Genomic DNA, 18502 nt, shown 5'->3' with positions numbered 1-18502 from the left:
TCTTCAGCTCAAGGCTAGTGCTCTACCACTTGAGCCACAGCGCCACTTCCGGCTTTTTTCTTTTTGCTTATGTGGTGCTGAGGAATCGAACCCAGAGCCTCATGCATGCAAGGCAAGCGCTGTACCACTGAGCCAACTTCCCAGCCCTAGCATAGCTATTCTTCTCCTGGTCACCTCTCTGTATTTGCATTACTTGATCTTTAAAATCATTTGATTCATTTAACTAATTCCTGCTTGCGAAATTTTCTTACCTTGATTGCCTTCACTATACACTCCTTTTCGATCTCTTTTGCTGCTTTTTTTTGGTCCTAACTGTACATTTCAGGTCTCTCAGGGCTCTGTTCTCTGACAACTTCTCTTCAAACTGTATAGTTCTTGATGTTTTCATCTTCTCTTGTAGCTTGAAATACCCCTGGGATAGCAGTGATGACTGAATTCATAGTTCCAGGCCCAACTTCTGAGAGCTTCAATTGCATGCCAGGCATTTCCATTGGGAGGTGTGAGGGAAACTGAACATACTTCAAACACAATACTGTTTCTTTTCCTCAAATTGCTGTTATTTTAGTGATTTCCATGTGTCTGCTTTTCTTTGGCTGATTATAAGGGAATTTCCATATATATATATATATATGTGTGTGTGGAAATAATATATTATAAATTATTATAAATATAAATTATATCACTCAAATATATAAAAATTTATTCATAAAGTTATGAGGAGAAAAGCAGAGAAAACAAACTATATATATATATATATATATATATATATTATTTCCTTATCAGTCTCAACACCTACTCCATCCCCAAGTTCAGCTGATGAATGTGTTCATTCATTTCTAAGCCTAGGCCTTGAATATGTCCAATTATTTTTTAATATATATTTTTTATTGTAAAGATACTGTACTGAGGGGTTACATGAGTAAGGTAATGAGTACATTTCCTATCAAGAATTGTTACCCCTTCCTTTGTATTTCCCCTACCATCACTTCCCTCCCCACCTCCCCAACTTCTGCCTTCCCCCCAAAGTTGTAACGTTTGTTTTCAACATAGTATCTTGTACATCTCATTGTTACAATGGGTTAACCTCTATCCTTATTTTAGCATTTTGTTATTTTCCCTCCCCTCCCCAAATTAGGAAAATGTATATACTAGATGTAGGGCACTGGAATCAAATACACTGAAAACAAGGGTTATACCATGGGGGGGGGGGAGAACATACAAGAGAAACAAAAAAAATCACTTAGTATGTTATAAGTACATTAGAACAACAGTAACAAAGTAAAACCTCTTGTGTTCCTATCTTGGGGTTCATTTGCTTAGTATCATCTTATATGGTCATATGGACATAGCTTTTGACCTTTTCTGCTTGTCCTAGACATATGCTAGTTATTGCAGATAAGGGAAACCATGGGACCTATGTTTCTTTGGTCCTGGCTTACTTCACTTAATATGATTTTTTTCCAAGTCTTCCCATTTTGTCCAATCATTTTGATCTCTAAATTCTCATCTAAACCAACATCATCTATTCTCCAGCTGTTGATTGCTGACTACTCTCTGCTTCCAATTTTTTTCTCTTCTCCAACCTGTTCCATCCAATAGCCAGAGTTGTTACTTCTAAATAAAAATAATATGTCCATTTTTATGCTTCAGACTTTCTATCACATTTAGAATACAATATTATTGAGAAGTTAATTCTAATTTGATAAGTTACTTTGGTAAGTTAATTCTTTTAAGGCAATGAGTTCTAGCTATAGTAGAGCTATTTATCTTTTATTCAGACTTTCCTAGATATGCATTGCTCGAAGTACTCAAGCAGATTTTTTTTCTTTCTGAAAAACACAACACTGTCTACCAAATACTATTATTGCTTTATCTTTAATTAGGAATGGAAATGAATCTAGCTATAATACTAAGTGTCCCAGTCTCCACTGAAGATATAGGTAGCCTCTAGTATAAATATAAAATGAAAAACATTATGTGAAAATCTTGGAACAACTATTTAAAAGATACTGACTAAATTATTAGCTTAGGCAAGGATTCTTTAACACTAGTCTCTTCCTTTTTTTCTGCCTAGAATGTGAGCAAAATGACTGGACTTACCATTAAGCAAGCTTAAGGAAAGAGAAAATGTAAAGATAGACAAAGAAGATATATCCTAGGTTCCTAATGATTATCTAATTTTCATATGAATTTTGGGCTGTCAATTCTGGATTTATGTGTAATTGGAATGTAAGCCCCTGCCAAATCTCTATCTGCAATATGGAGCTGAGCCTAAGGGTGATGGAGAACAATGGTATTCTTTGGAATATTGAGAATATCACAATGTCAATATTTGTAAAGTGCTTTATAAACTGTTCTTTCCAGTTATTTTTAGTGAGTACTTATACTAAGCCTAATTTGACTTTTATAATTTATTTCTCTCAGTATTAACTTGATTTGTCCTTTTTTTGATAGAGATACGATAGCTTTGAGGAGGACCTAAATGTTGGAATCAGGTGATCATGAGTTTGAAATAGCCTCAACATTTACCTAACATTTGGAAAATTCCTTGATTTATTTAATTTCACTGTCTTCATCTTACCTTATGAGTATATTTAGTTTTAATTCCTCCTGTACTTTTCATGAGGAGAAAAGGAGGTGCTACAAATAGCCTGCCTCTTCTTTGGAAAATCACATGTCTCCACAGGTGTAGTCATGTGTTTTTAAAAAGCCATTAGATTATGTATTTAAGATTTCAGTAAAGACTTTGATTTTAAAACTGTCATAAATAAGCTTGCTGGAGTTGGAAATTAAAAAAAAAACACCATTCATGTTTTAACATCATTTTCATACTACAAAGAGTCTTTGGATGGGGTGATAGGCATTTTAATTGAAATTTTCATAAACAGAGGGCTCAACAGAGTAGTCACATGATGCTAAAGTATCCTCTTCTGCTTTCTGAGCCTCCTAGAGGCACTACCCTAAAATCTGCAAGTGTCCCAGTTATTTCCAGGAAGTAATGTGATTATGTTTATTGTGCTGAGGACTAAAAGTTTTGGAAGGAGAATCAGAAACATTGTGATTTTCCTGTCAGTTGTGGAGACGGTGGCCCCATCCCCAGGACTCAACAAGAAATAAAGGTTCAGGTAGAAGGCGGAGTCACATCACTTCTCTGAGAAAGATTAAAGGTGGGGGTTTGGGAGTCTGGGGAGGCTCCCTAGGGGGCCTGGGCTCCTCTTGAGGTGCCATCTTGAAAGGTCTTACTTCTGTCCTCTCTTTTCCCGTTGTCCCCAGCTGTCCCCAGCACATGTGGGAGCAGTTCCCCCGCTGTCATTTGGGAGGTGCCAATTTGGGTCTCTGAGAGACAGGCTGGTTTTCGCATCGCACTGGCAACTATCCTGGACTTTAAAACAGCTGTGTGGTTGCCAGCTGACCTGCTTTCAACCAAACAGCTGCTGCTGCAAGGCGTGAGTAGGACTTTGGAAATCCTTGTGGGTCGAGAGTCACGTTACACCCGCACGGGTTTGAGATCTTGAGATGTCGCGGTGGTGAACCATCACCAAGTCCCTTCCCTTTCAGACTCCATCACAGCAGGTGATGCTTGGTGATGACTGGTTGGAAGAGACTCACCTTGGTATCTCTCTGGATGGATCTAGCCTGTTGTATTTATCTCCTACTCTCCTATTTTGCATCAATTGCTCACCAGACCACAATTAGTGCATTTTATGGGAGAAAAGCCTGTCTTTCCCAGGCTTTTCTGATGTGCAGCCATGGGAATATAGACAGGGACCTTTTGTATGGAGTATCATGTTGAATAGTGTGTTTATTGGTGAGGGAAAAACGAGGCTCAATGCCATACTTCAGTGCATGTGTGCACACGCGTACATGCACGCACGTGCGCGCGCGCGCTCGCGCGCGCGCACACACACACACACAGAGCCACCTCTCTCATGGAGTGACTGTAACTATGGATTTAGATATCTTTATTTCTGTCCTCGTGAAATAAACTCTAAAAACCATGGAATAAACTCCATTTATTTTTGCTCCTTTTACCTCCTCACCTGGACCCCACACAGTAATTTTGCTCCCCAGGACAGCTTTTAAGATTCTAATCTTGTTCCTGTCCAGCACTTTCCTCACAGCAGTGGGAAAGGACTGGCATTCCTCCACCTTTGTACACAGAGGAGAATCCCTTCCTGGAAATAAGAGCACTGTTTATGTTGAAATTCCCTTAGCTTAGCTGAACCTTCGATTATATCGCCCATTCAGATAACCAGATTTCTACCCCCTGTGGTCTGTTTCCATTCTCAGAGAATTGTCAACAATTTATTTCTGCTCTGGTGATTATTTTCATGAGTGAGGGGAAAAGATATCCAGGAAAATTTTGATAACTGGGTCATTTATACAAAATTCAAAGCGTACATTTAAAAGATATAATAGGAAAAAGTAGGGCATGTTGTAATAATAATAAAATGAGCAAATTAAAGTTAGCTGCTACTGAGGTGGCCCTATCACCCAATTATTTAAATATAAATGAAACTGTTACCTGGAGTCCCCATATCTCAGAAAGGGCCTTTATTTACAGACTATCAACTGAAGAATGCTATTATTTTAAAAACTGAATATGATTTGAATAATTTTAATACATCCTAAAGCCAAGTGTCTTATTATTTTAGTAGTTGTTATAAGAATTTAGCATTAAGATGGACTTCAAAGTGCCATGTTGATTTTATGCAACAGAATACTGACAATATAAACCCAAATACAAAAATATTTTTCATTTTGCCCTGCTATATTCATTTTCCTCTTTATTTTTCCTGTCCATTAGATGCTTTTCATCTAGAAGCAATAGAAAGTTAGCTAAAGCATGTAATGGTTAGTATATTTTATCTAATAGGAAACATTTCTGATTATATGTTCAGAAATTGGGAGAATGTTGCTTTGTACTGTGATTCTCACTGTTGAATATTTACAGGAATCAGAGAATATTCAAAGCAAAGGCAATGTTTTTTGAGGGGGGATTTTGTTAAGTTCCATGTTCATGGCATTGTATACAAAATGCACATAAAAAGCATTTTCTTATCTATTCCCGTTATATTAGAGAAGTTCATGCCCCGCTCTTAGCATTTTCCAACACAGCTGTAGAGTAGTTTAAAGCCTATTTTTTAAATAAGTGATGCTCAATTTGTCTTTGATGATCCGGATGATTCAGGTGAGATGGGAGCGCGGTCGGGCTCTTATTTGCATAAAAATTAATCACAGAAAAATGTAAATTGATAAAATTTTGCCTGGCTTTTTCCCCCTATTTGAGAACCCGTGGATGGCTCCCAGAAGCAATCATCTCAGTATGGGGCCGCATTGGATGCTGTACAAATGATCACATTTGTGTTGAATACTCGCTCATTTAAATGTCAGCACTGATGGGGTGGTACATCAGTAGAAAAAAATGAAAAATAAATACACAGCAGCTGAAGACTATCAAATCCGTGGGCACTCTTTAGAGATATATGATCTAATGTGAAAAAATTGCAGATTAATTATCCTTTTTGCAAAATGGTAATTGTTTTAGTATCACACCAGAAAAAAAATCTGTAATGTATTTGGAATCAAACAAAAACCAGTAATGTTAAATACGTCATTACATCATTGTGTTTATTAGAAGCCTACAATTAATTCCTAAAGCTCCTTTGGTCTTTAAAGCTGCATAATATAAAACAAAAAGAGTGTTGCTATTAATTTTTAAACAAATGCTTATCTCTTAAACCAGTCTGACTCTTGTGAAAAAAGAGGCAATATTATGAAGTTTGGTGGATTTGGGTATAACTTCATTCCATTATACTGCTGACACTTCTGAGAACCCATTCCCAGATCCGATTGAACTCATGAGACTAAAATTTGAAGTTTTTGTTCAAAAGCATGTAACTTTAGCACACCTTGTGAGAAGTTGTGAAAAACTGTCTTCTTCTTAACAAAAGACATTTTAAGAACAACAATAGCAATGCAAATTTTAGGGGAAATAGAAATAAAAATCGTGCATAACACATTAACAGGGAAGTTCCTTAGATTGCCTTTAACTCAGCATTCCCATGCCTGTATATTTTTCATGAAGTGATCATTGTTTGTTGTTATTATAAAGGTGATATGCGTAGGGATTACAGTTACCTAAGTCAGGTAAGTAGGACACTTCTTCATATGGTGTTACCCTTTCCCTCGCTCTCTCCCAGTTCCTTGCCTGAGTTTATATGACTTTGAAGTTAAGAGTTCAAGCTGGATATCTTTAGGAAAATAAGAAAATTCAAAAAATATTCTTACATTAAAAACAAGTATAATCAAGGCCAATGTAACTCTAAGGAAACATGAAGGCATTTATTAATATTATTACATTTTTTTATTTTTTGCAGCTTGAATAAGATGTTTGTTTTTGTTTCTGGGAAACTGGCTTCTCTGTGTCCACTGCCTAGGCATTCTACATATGCAGCTCCCTGATTTTTTTCTTATTATTCTATAGCTTTAGAATGAGTTTTAAATGACTGATTTTAAATTAAAATGATTAGCCAATGAAGACAAAATATAGCCTTCCTACCTACCAACTTATGAAACTGAGTTATGCTATGTTTGCCAAAATAGACTGTGGCAACATACTACTAATATTTTGAGATGCTTGAAATCTCCTGTTATTACCAGAATTGCATTGTTGTTATTTATTTTAGTGACTGATATTTAAAATGCAAATTGACCGGCACCTAAGAGACCATGCCTATTTTTGAGATTAAATATGATTTGGCATGTAATGTAATAGATGAACTGTTGTTTGTACACCATTTACAATTGTATCATATTTAACGCTGCAACTAAACCTTTTCAGACCATGATGAACCAGACACTGTTACATTCTGTAAATAAAGATGTATTTGCAAATAAAGATATATATAGTTCATATGCTATCTAAAGTAGTTCTCATATTCTCCAAAAAGAAATACTCTTAAGGTCATCCAGCTAGTCCAAGGTGAAACCAAGACTCAATCACAGGGGTATGGCACCAGACTGTGGCTTTCACCCACAGGCTGCTCTGCTGACAAATGTCCAGTGGGCATTTTTAGGTTTCAGAGCATACCAGGTGGGAGTCCTAACAAGAGAAAGTGCTTTGTATTTTGGATTTAGAAATTTCATTTTATATTAGAAGCTGTCATCTACTTTGACTTCAATAGCTATGTCAAATGACACAATTTAAATTTTCATTTGCTTGGAAATTTAATTTTTTTAAAAAAATATGCATTTTATGTCATTTCCAGATTGATATTTAAATAATTGCTTCTTTGGCAACTGTAAAATTTCTGATGACTACTCATAATTTTGGGGTTTTTATTTTTAGGCAGTGTTGTCACTTTTGAGACGGGTCATTAAAGGCACTGAAAGAGATCCTTGTCCAATTTGATGGCAATGGATATGATCAACTTCTCTGGGAAAGCACATATGTTTCACAAGTCATTTCTCTTTTCTTGGTATATTTTGTCAGTATTTTTCTCATCCATCCATTCAACCTCAAGCCTTCTCTTAACATTTTCTGGATTGGGATAAAAGCACCAATAGAGGTTCCCTGTTCGTGCCCCAATTTCAAGCCCAGCTTTATGCAGTGCTTCCAAAATACACCTCCAGGCTCAATGTTTGCCCTCTTTCATGTCAAACCACCTTTCAGTACTTAGGTAGCACTAATCTTCCAGAGGACAGAGAAGGAGACTGTTCTAGTCTCTGTAGCAAGTTTGAGGCTGTTTGGCCAGACAACTTGGATGTCTCAGAGAATGTTCTAGAAGTGGAAAGGAGGCACTCAGACTTAAGGACAGGACCCCTGTCTGCACAAGTCTTCAGTGAATCTTACTCATCATTTTCTCAGTAATTCTTCAGTGTCAATTTTACATTAGGTTCTGTTTGAGGCATGTACTGAAGCAATGTACTGAGGCATGTACTTCATAATTATCAGAAAATGCTCTTGATTTTTCTATGAATAAATAGAAGATTGTCTTGTTTCCTGATGTTAAATTTACTCACGATTCATTTATTGAACCCCTTTGGGTGATAGTCACACACTGTACAAACTAGGTTACTTTTCTAGGTATTTGAAGCTCTTGACATTAGGACAGTTCTCCATGAGGATTAGCTGGACTTTTAAAGACATGAATTGGAAGTGGAGGTGTGGCTCGAGAGGTAGACCAGAAAGCACAAGGCCCTGCGTTCAAGCCCTAGTACCTGAAGGCTGTCAGCAAGGTGGGCCCTTCTGACTTTTGATAAGAGCAATGGCTCAGTGTCTCACCACACTTAACAGAAATGCAAGACTTACCCAGCTTCCCACCATTATCTGAGCATATGTTGGTGGGTCAGCGAATCCCACAAATATATATCTACCTGATTTTAAGGATTCTCACTCTGGTCTAACATGGGAAATAATTTGACATGAGGCTTTTGAGAGACAGGGGCTTTTCCATGGTGACTTTCCAGGTGCTTGCCAGCCTAGGCATGGAACCCACACATTGGCTTCTATCAATCACAGTGCTTGGGAGAAAATAGGAAGCAGGAAGGAATAGAGGGAAAAGAGCCACCGCTCGAGTTTGTACATACGATTAGACCATGAGGCTCCTTGGAAACCTGACATTTAGACATTTGCAAATAAGAAAGCTTAATAATATATAAGTTATGGGAATAAGGAGTACTAAGGGGAGGCATGTCACTGCCTATTAATATTTTAGTATGAAGTAGTAAAATATGAATCCATAGCAGGAAATCGAGGCCATATATGTGGTAGAGAGGCTTGTCATCTATTTCTTCTTAAATTCATCTTTACATTTCTAAGATTGCATTTTTCTTCTTCTTTGTCTTATGAACTAGTCAGTCCCGTGGAAGTCAGTTCAAGCTGGATTTCTTTCATTGACATCCTCCTTCTCCCCTACTCTCCTCAATTTTGACAGGAACAAACTACATGCCCCTCACATCTTATTATCTTAATCTATCTTGCAGTGTCCCTTCAAATGTGGCTAGTGTAACAGGAATGCATTTTTTTAAATTTTTATATGAAAATGCTAAAAACAGGGAGGTTGCAGTTACATAAGTCAGGCAAAGAGTACATTTCCTTTTGAATAATGTTACCCCTTCCCTTGCTATCTCCCAGATTTTCCCTCCTATTCCCCCCATCCACAAGTTATAGTTCATTTTCAACATAGTGTCTAGTGAGCACCATTGCTGCATTTTTCCCTTTCCCCACCATTCTGTGCCTCCCTTTTACATCAAAGACATATGGACAAACAGGAAAAAAATGAAAGAAAACAAAAACAAAAATGGAAAATTAAAACAACCTTCTTGTTTCCATTTTCTAGAGTTCATTTTGATAAAAAAATATTTTGTATCATCAGATGCACATAGGCATTGTGTCTTTCTTTTCTTCTCCTAAGAGTGCCACCCTTGGGCTCACTTGTGTGAATGCCCAGAGATCTGTATAATTTATCATGTCCCAGTGTATTTTAGATCTAGATTCTGCATATGAGAGAAAACATGTGCCAGTTGTCTCTCTGAATTTGGCTTACCTCATTTAACATGATTTCTTCTAGGTCCATCCATTTCCCTGCAAATGACATAAATGGTATGGCTGGGTCATAGGGAAGATCTATGTTTAATTCTTTGAGGACCTTCTAGGGTTGCTGCCCAGAGTTGCTATACTAGTTTACATTCTCACCAACAGTAAAATAGAGCTCCTTTTCCCACACATCTCCGCCAACATTTGTTGTTCAAGTTCACAAGCTTGGCCAATGTAACTGGGGTAAAATGGAATCTCAGAGTTATTTTGATTTGCATTTTTATTTTTTATTTAAGTGTAGCTCATTCAAAATTGCATTTAATTAGACATGTTTTGCCAGTGGCCATCACACTATACAGCATAATTTCATTATACATTAAGTATTTCTTTGAGTATATCCTGCTATCCTTCACAAATAGGAGAGTCCTCTTTCTTTTTAAAGTGTTGCTAATTGAACTCGGGGACTCCTGAACACTAGAGAGGTACTCTACTACAAATGTACACCTCATCTCAAGCATTATAGTTTTTATAAGTCTTTTTAAATTGCTTTTGCAGGGCTTTCTTTAAAAATGGTATAGGTAATTGCATAATAGTTTTGCTTACATTTTAGATGATCATAAGAAATAAATGGCCTTCAAATATTGAGGTGGAGGCTTATTGATATAGGACATTTTTCTTCCATGTTTTCTGTATCTGTTATATCTCCAATCCATGATTGATGCTGGGAATAGTCACAACATCACGATCAGATCCTTGTTGATTTCTACTCATCACAGTGCTTAGAAGTTTAGTCCTATCACTTGTTTGCAATTCTATAAGCATGTTTAATAAAAAAGAAACAAGACAAAAATACCCCCCAAAGAAATTGGCAAATACTATAGGAACCATAACATTTCTTCTATTTTTACACTTACCTACTTACTTTAAAGCAAAGACGCAGTTGCTATTGATTTTTGTAACTTACCTTGAACATTAAGCATTGATTTCCTAAGGCTGAAAATTATCACACATTTGATGGCTTCAAATGAGAGAAACATATTCTGTCATGCTTTGGATTCCGGAAACTCCAAATCAGTATCATTGTGCAACAGTCAAGGTGTAGGTAGGGACCTTCCCTTTCTGGAGATGGTAGGTCAGAATTTGTTTCTTGCTTTTGTGGTTGGTGGCTGCTGGCATTTCTTGGTTTGAGGCCCTCCTCACCCTAAAGTTTGCTTCTGTGGTCACCTTGCCTTTTCCTCTTCAACAATGTCAAATGTTACTCTGCCTGTCATAAAGATATGGTGATTACATTTATGGCTCACCTAGTTAATTCAATGTAACACTTTCATCCTAAAATCCACAATTGCATTTGTAAAGTTCTAATTTGTTTTAAAAACTATTGTTCATATAGCCCGATGATTAGAATGTGGATTTCTTTTCAGTACTGGGGTTTGAACTCAGGGCTTTGCATTTGTTAGGTAGACACTCTACCATTGAACTAGGCTTCTAGTCTTGTTTCTTGCTGGTTATTTTTATGTTAGGACTCCTTTTTGCTTTTAAACCATGCCAAGGCTCATGTGTGAAGGGCAATGCATCTATTTTATGCCTCCTATCATTAGCAGGATGACAGGCATACACCAATATACACAGCATCTCAAAGATGGAGACTGGTGGGCTTTTCTGCTCAGGCTGACATGGAGTTGTGCCTGATTCCAGCCTCCCTCATAGTTTTAGATGATAGGTACCTGCTGCTGCACCCAGTAGGTTGAAAAGGGGGTCTTGGGAACTTTTCTGCCCAGGCTATCTTGGAACTATGATCCTCCCATTCTTAGCCTCCCAAGAGTGCATGACCCCCAGTGGATGTGGACATCTTTTGAAGGATCATTATTACATCTGCTACAGATTACAGTGTATCAATCTTCCAATGACCTTGTCCAGGCCAATAGATTTTATTTGGAAATGAAGAAATCAGTGGTCAATGATGAGATTCTTGGACTTAGTTTTGAGTAGTGGGCCACATGGCAAATTTTACCATGCTAGACAGCTCTTATTTTAGGTTTAAGGGAAGTCTTATGTGTTTATTTATATAGTCTCTCACTTTAGATTTAAATATTTCAGGAGTTTCAAGCTATCAATACAGGAAGTTTGAGGACTTAGAAATCATTGGCTAGAATTTAAACATGGTTCTGGTTGTTCATTCATTCATTCATTCATTTATTCATTCATTCATTACAAAGCAAGTGTACCCTGTAGGCTGAACTCATTATACATTCCGGGGAAATATCTTCCCATTTCTCCCACTGACCACCCCCAGCCTCTTAGGAAGAATCAATGACTCTCTGATCAGTTTCCTTTAGTACCTGTATAAACTACATGCCATTTGATTGCATGTGTTACTGGTACTGTTCTCATTGGGCCATCTCTCTCACTTAGTTAGGATAGAATCTGTCTTAGTACTCTGCATCCCTGGTATCTATCATCGTAAATGTAAATGCTGCAAAAAAGAATCACATTTAAAGAAATACATTGGATTGATTCCCAAGATTAACTTTAGACAAAGGATATTTTTATTATTTAAGTTCATTCCATTTGTGGATTTCCAATTGATATCTATGGTTTTATTTTGTCCTTCTGTAACTAGCTTATTTTACTTAGGATGCTTTCTAGGTTCATTTCTCTTGGGCCATGTAATAGAACTTCATTCCAACTAGAAGCCTTCTTATATACATCTTACAGTGGACACCTACATTCATTTCTTTTTTCTTCCACATACTTATTAGCATGACTTGATTATACAAAAGGTTTGATACTTTCACTTTGATATGTCCATATATGCACACATACATGTACATATATGTACTTTGATCAGACTCATTCCCTCTTCCTCTCATCCCAACAATCTTCATTGCTCCATTTTTCAGACAAGTACATAAAGTATTTGACCATATCCCTCTCTTTTACCCTCACTTTTCTCCCTCCAGCCTCCCGAGTACCCTCATCCTAGACAAGATCTGTTTTACACTGCTGACATTCGTTCTTTTTTCTTCCATTCTCACAGCTCTTTTACCTTATCATTTCTCTTCCCTAGATAACTACTCTTGTCCGTCCACTGTATTCTCCTTTCCTTCTCACTTTCATACTCATCTTTTTATATTTTTCTGTATGTGCTTCCTGAGATCGTTGGTTCACAGAGGACTAAAATAATATGTGGACCATTAAAACTGTTTGGGGAAAGGAAATTCTTTGGAAAAGCTATTACTTCCTTCCTCCTGAGACTGCCAATCTCTTTAGATCTATCCTGAGTAGTAATGATGAACATCGATTCCATAATTTCCTTAGTGTATACAGAAAACCACCTTAGAATAAGCAAGTATATCATTAGGTCTCAGTAGCCTCTATACTGTACTTTGAAGTGCCTGTCTAAAGATATTTGAAGACCTTTCTGGTGATTGGGACTCTGAAAGTTGAGACTGGGATCCTGTCCCCATTTCTATTCTCCAGGGCTCTTTGTTACCCTTTACCTATTGTGTGAGGTTGAACAGTTTCTCTGAGAAATTCTAAGTCTAGATGGTGATGTGGTAGTTAGGTCATTCCTAGAGTCCACCAGTAACCAATCTTGTGGAGTGGTATGGAGATGAAGCCTCTAGAATGTTACTAACGGTGGGATTGTAGGTGGCTCTCATTCTTGTCAGACACAGAATAAGTTCAATGCTCTTGACTCAAGCTTGCCCTTGGGTTTGAGTACAGATCATCTTTCACCTGTATGTGATCTGAACATGTCACTTCTCATCCAGCCTACTCTTCATTTTTACTCCATCCTCTGCATTTTTTTCATAGTTTCTGGAGCAGTCTCCATCCTATCTGCCATCGCATTTATTTGGCAACCTCTAACAGTGGCTATATCTATCTTTTCTGAGACGTTTTGAGTTTATACCTCTGAGATATCAGCCATGTTTGGATCCATGTCCTTTTTTACCCATGTTCAATGTGACATGATGTCTTGTGGCTTGTATGCCATGTAGAAAGAAGGCTGAACATTCTTGTGCAAATGAGACTTGTTATCTGGTTCTGACCACTGGCCCTCGTGTATCCATTAATAGGCATGTGATCAATACTGTACACACAAAAAAAATCCAGAATGCCATGCTTACTGTCTGAAGAATTCAAGAAAAAAAATACAACTGGACTTGTGGTTGGCCTATGATTTTATTGTAAAATTCAACAAGTAATTTTAACATAACCAGAAAATTGCCTCTCTCACTTTTTGCATACTCCAGGCAAGATTTGCATTTGGCTATCACCAATGAAACTCAATAATGATTTTTGTAGATGTAATGATTATTAACACAAAGATATGGTTTCTGAATCTGAGATGGTGTCTAGACCCAATGAACAATACACTCAAGTACTAGATAAGAAATGTTTATCTCTTTTCAATCCATTGTGCTCATTTTTATTGATAATTTGCTATATTCTACATAAAACTGTAAGCTGTGGAATAAATTTTGAAATTGCACTGTTTACATAGATACACCTTCCACAAATATATTTTTGTGAGATACTGCATGCCCTAGGGTTGGCTCTGGAAATCAAAAGTCCAAAAAAATAAGTGCATCTTTGATGCCATCTCTAATGTTGTTAGAGTTGGTCCTCACTGTCTCTAAGAGCACTTCTTGAAGAACTTAGAGAAGAAAACTATTGAACAAACCAGTGAGTGAAATTTATTCATCCATCAAAGCTTCTCTTATGGTTCAATTTATTTATTTTTATTTATTTTTGTCAGTGTGGGGCTTGAACTCTGGGCCTGAGCACTGTCCCTCAGCTCTTCAGCTCAAGGCCAGTGCTTTACCACTTGAGCCACAGCTCCACTTCCAGTTTTCTGGTGGTTTATTGGAGATAAGAATCTCACAGACTTTACTGCCTGGGCTGGCTTTAAACTGGCATCCTCATATCTCAGCCTCCTGAGTAGCTAGGATTACAGGCATGAGCCACCGGCACCTGGCTTTGATTTATTTTTATAATGCCCCTTAGTAGATGAATGGATGAAGAAAATGTGATGTGTGTGTGTGTGTGTGTGTGTGTGTGTGTGTGTATGTATATATGTATGTATGTATGTATATACACAAAATGGAATTCTGTGCCTCCATCAGAAAGAATGACATTGGCCCATTTGTTAGGATATGGAAAAACTTCAAAAAATTATATTAAGTGAAGTAAGCCAGGCCCAAATAAGCATAGGTCCCATGGTTTCCCTTATTTGCAATAACTAGTTATGACTGGGACAAGTAGAAAAGGTCAAAAGCTATGTATATATGACCAGATAAGATGAAGTTAAGCAAAATGAGCCCCAAGATAGGGACACAAATGGTTTTTTTTTCTTTCTTGCTATTGTTTCTAACATATTTATAAGGTACCATGTAATTTTTTTGTTGCTTTGTATGTTCCTCCTCCATGTATAACCCCTGTTTTCACTGTATTTGATGTTGGTATAATTTGGGGAGGGGAAGAGAAAAAACAAAATGTTTAAATAGGGATACAGGTGGACCCATTGCAACAATGAGATGTACAAAACACTATGTTGAAAAATGAACTTTACAATTTAGGCAGGGGGGGTGGGGGAGGAGTGTAGTTGTGGAGATGGGAGGGAAGGGATGGTAGGGGAAAAACAAAGGAGGAGGCAACAATGCTTGATAAGAAAAGTACTCATTACCTTGCTCATGTAACTGTAACCCCTCTGTACAGTATTTTCACAATAAAAAACTTACTTAAAAAAACTCATAACATTTTCTTTTCCTCTAGGGTACTTATTTCAACTCTTTGTTGAAAGCATTATTTCTTTTTCACTCTAATGTGCCTTGTACTATTTTCAGATTTCCCAGGCATAAAATTGGCTTCATTTTGAAAAGCTATATAACTTTTCCATGGGAAGAAGCTCTTTCAAAGTTCTTTGGAGTTCCTGTAATGTTTAGCCTAGTGTTAGGGGAAGAGAGCAGGTTCCTCAATTGGCAGTGTATCTTTTCCTTACTTGCACAAAATAGAAATAAAAACTTTAGGGAAATTTATACCCTACTGTCTCATATGCCAAGCTAATCTATCCATCCCATCTAGCTGATAAACACAGCAGACTCAGGAACTCACATATCAGTGGGGTTTCAGCCTAAAGAAGTATTTTGAGGAAGAATTGTTTCTTTTAACAAATCTTACACTTGGTAAGGACTTTACTTGTAAAGGGAGCTTTGTTTTTTATACCAAGCATAAAAATCTCTGAGTATAGGAGATAATGATAGGGTTTTAGTATTGAATATAGATTACTTCTATGTATCCAGAATCTAAATAGCCAGGAGCTCAACTAGAAAACCAAGAAGAAGAAAAAAGAGCAGGTAAAAGCAAATTTCGAACTGATGTTTGAATTGGCTTTATGTCTACCTGTACATTTATTTACCTTTCTAGACTCAATAGGTTCTTTCTGTTGATAATTATCATTTTAAACAAATCATAATTTTCTGCCATCTTTGAAACTGATCTTTAAAAATACCTTTGTAGAGCCAGGTGCCAATGGCTCTTGCCTGTAATCCTAGCTACTCAGGAGGCTGAGTTCTGAGGACGTAGGTTTGAAGCCAGTTCTGGCAGGAAAATCAGTGAGACTCTTGCCTCCAGTTAACTACCTCCAAAATGGCAGAAGTGGAGCTATGGCTCAAGTGATGTTAGCATTGAGCAAAAATTCTCAGAGAGAGCACCCAGTCCATGAGTTCAAGCCCAGGACCATCACAAAAACAAACCATCACCATCACTACCATCACCACCAACAAAATCTTTTGCGTTAAAGGGTCTAATCAGTAACCTTTAGCTGACAAGAAAATAATATATAAATAATGGAAATTCTGATGAAGTAAATATCCTTTTGTTGAAATGACCAATTATGTAAGGTGGATCATGCTTGTAAAGTTCTTCCTTTTAGCACATAATTACCATTAAAATCTGGTCTCTATGCTAACTAATTTCCTAGTTGTCAAAATAATGTAAATAGAGGAGCAAAAAGGAATATAAAATAAGGTAAATGAAAAATTCTACATATTAGTACTAAATGTTACAAAGATATACTTAATCTTTATAAATTTTAGTATATAGATTGAAAATGCTGCAGTCCTTAGTGCCTTTTATTTGGATAGTTATTTAAAATGTGAACATTAAATTTAATTATGTATATAATTCAATGAGTTTACTTTTAATATTCAGTGAAAATGTGATTTAAATATAGTTTGAAATATTTTTAAGCAATACTGGCTAAAAAAAATTAGAGACAGATATTTAATAGTTACAAATCTTCAACTATGTATCTAACATCTTCTAGCCCTTAGAGTTTAAAATTAGCTTGGGTGTAGGTGTTTCTTGATTTTTGAATGATTTCCTCACTGTATAGAGTACTAAGTTACTCTCTATGTAGGGGGCTTTTGAAGATTCTAACCTTAGAAAGCTTCAAAACAGTTCAAATCAATGGGATTTGAATAGGCTATTATCAAATCTTATCAAAGTACATCATTGTTACTATTTTCTACAATCTTTAAATGTCTTATCCTCCTATTTTTAGCCATTTGTTTTTTATCTTTAAGTAGTTATACAAAGTAGACATTCAACAAAGTAGAGGATAAGATTTTTCTTATCGCCTTTTTAGAGAGATGGACTACTTACAGTTAATCTTACAAAATACTGTCAGATCAATGCATGAAATTCATTACTGTGCTGTGTGAATAGCATGCTGTTCACTGTTTCTCAGGAATCTTGCGATTTTAATTACAGATGAATTCTAACTGGTATAATCTCGTGGCTTAGATAATCTTAAAAAGTAGAAAATGATCAATTAAGTGAATTAGTCCTTTAAGCACAAAGTTAAAGTTTCTGTCACAGTCATGGCAAGTGAAACTGATCAGTTTTAAATGCATGTTTGTAAGACACTGCTGATTTGGGCTGGAATTTATCTGAGTACTATTTACAATATCAGACCCAAATTATATATTGTATCATTTTATTACTGTGTTCATTACATTGTTGGAAACAATATAATTGAGTCCTGGTAGAATACAAAAAGGCTATTTCCCTTTCAACTGGGTGATATTTATTTTTGTTTTATTTTGCCATTGATTTTCAAGAGTGCCAAATAATACCTTTCTGCGCAAATGTTTATGTCCTGCCACAGTGTTATGGTTCCATCAAGACAATAGACTCTGAAATCATCATCAAATGTGTTGAATAGATCATTCTGGTGGTCAGTCAGATTAAAATTCTTAGGATCAATTTTAGACTTTTTGATGTCTGTCAATTGAATATTGAAGGGCTTAAAATTTTGTTCCTTTTGACTCAGATAAATCTGAAAAGGTATTATAATTCCAGTCATAGGAATTGAGCCTCATCAAGTAACATAAATAGAATTTTACCTTTAATGAAACAGAAGAGTTTTAAAGGCATGATTTAAGAAAATTGCCTGTGGGACTTATTTGACTATTTCGAGAGCATGTATTTTCAGATTGGTCTTTCCAACACTGACAAAGTTTTGTTTTATATCATGTTTCTATTAAAAATACCAGTTGTTCAAAAATACCCTGCTTTACACGGACGATAAAAATTGAAGATGTTAAACGGAAGCTCTTTAGAGGCAAGAAAGACAGCTTGCATGCATTACATGAATCACTGTCTCCACCTAGTGCTGGCTTTTAAGAATTGGGACTTCAGAGACCTTAGCGATTGTAAAGTTCTAATTTATGTGATGCACATGTACTGTCATTATAGCTGGGCCTGCTAGTGCCATTACATTTAAGGGTCTGTCAGCCCTTCATTTATAATGCAGAATATTAAAAGGTCTATTGCTTTTACATAAAAGCTCATGCTGTGCCAGAACTCTGCAGTTTAATGGCCTTTGCTCTATGTGAATGTTTATTAACAGTGTAACTTGAACTTGACCAGCTCATTTTAAAGACACCCTGATGG

The 18502-nt window shown here is 36.5% G+C and overlaps 1 protein-coding gene and 1 pseudogene across 1 annotated transcript in view; both read left to right on the top strand.

The window, feature by feature from the left end:
- The window catches only part of LOC105988058, a 131068-nt pseudogene extending 127553 nt beyond the window's left edge, over nt 1-3515 (top strand).
- Nucleotides 1-18502, top strand: part of Dcdc5 (doublecortin domain containing 5) — a 129029-nt gene that overhangs the window by 55022 nt on the left and 55505 nt on the right. The window lies entirely within an intron of this gene.

This window comes from Dipodomys ordii, unplaced genomic scaffold (assembly GCF_000151885.1).
Source record: "Dipodomys ordii isolate 6190 unplaced genomic scaffold, Dord_2.0 Scaffold46, whole genome shotgun sequence".
Classification (NCBI taxonomy): Eukaryota; Metazoa; Chordata; class Mammalia; order Rodentia; family Heteromyidae; genus Dipodomys; species Dipodomys ordii.
Note: the sequence above shows the minus strand (reverse complement) of the source record. Positions and strands in the feature narration are given on the sequence as shown.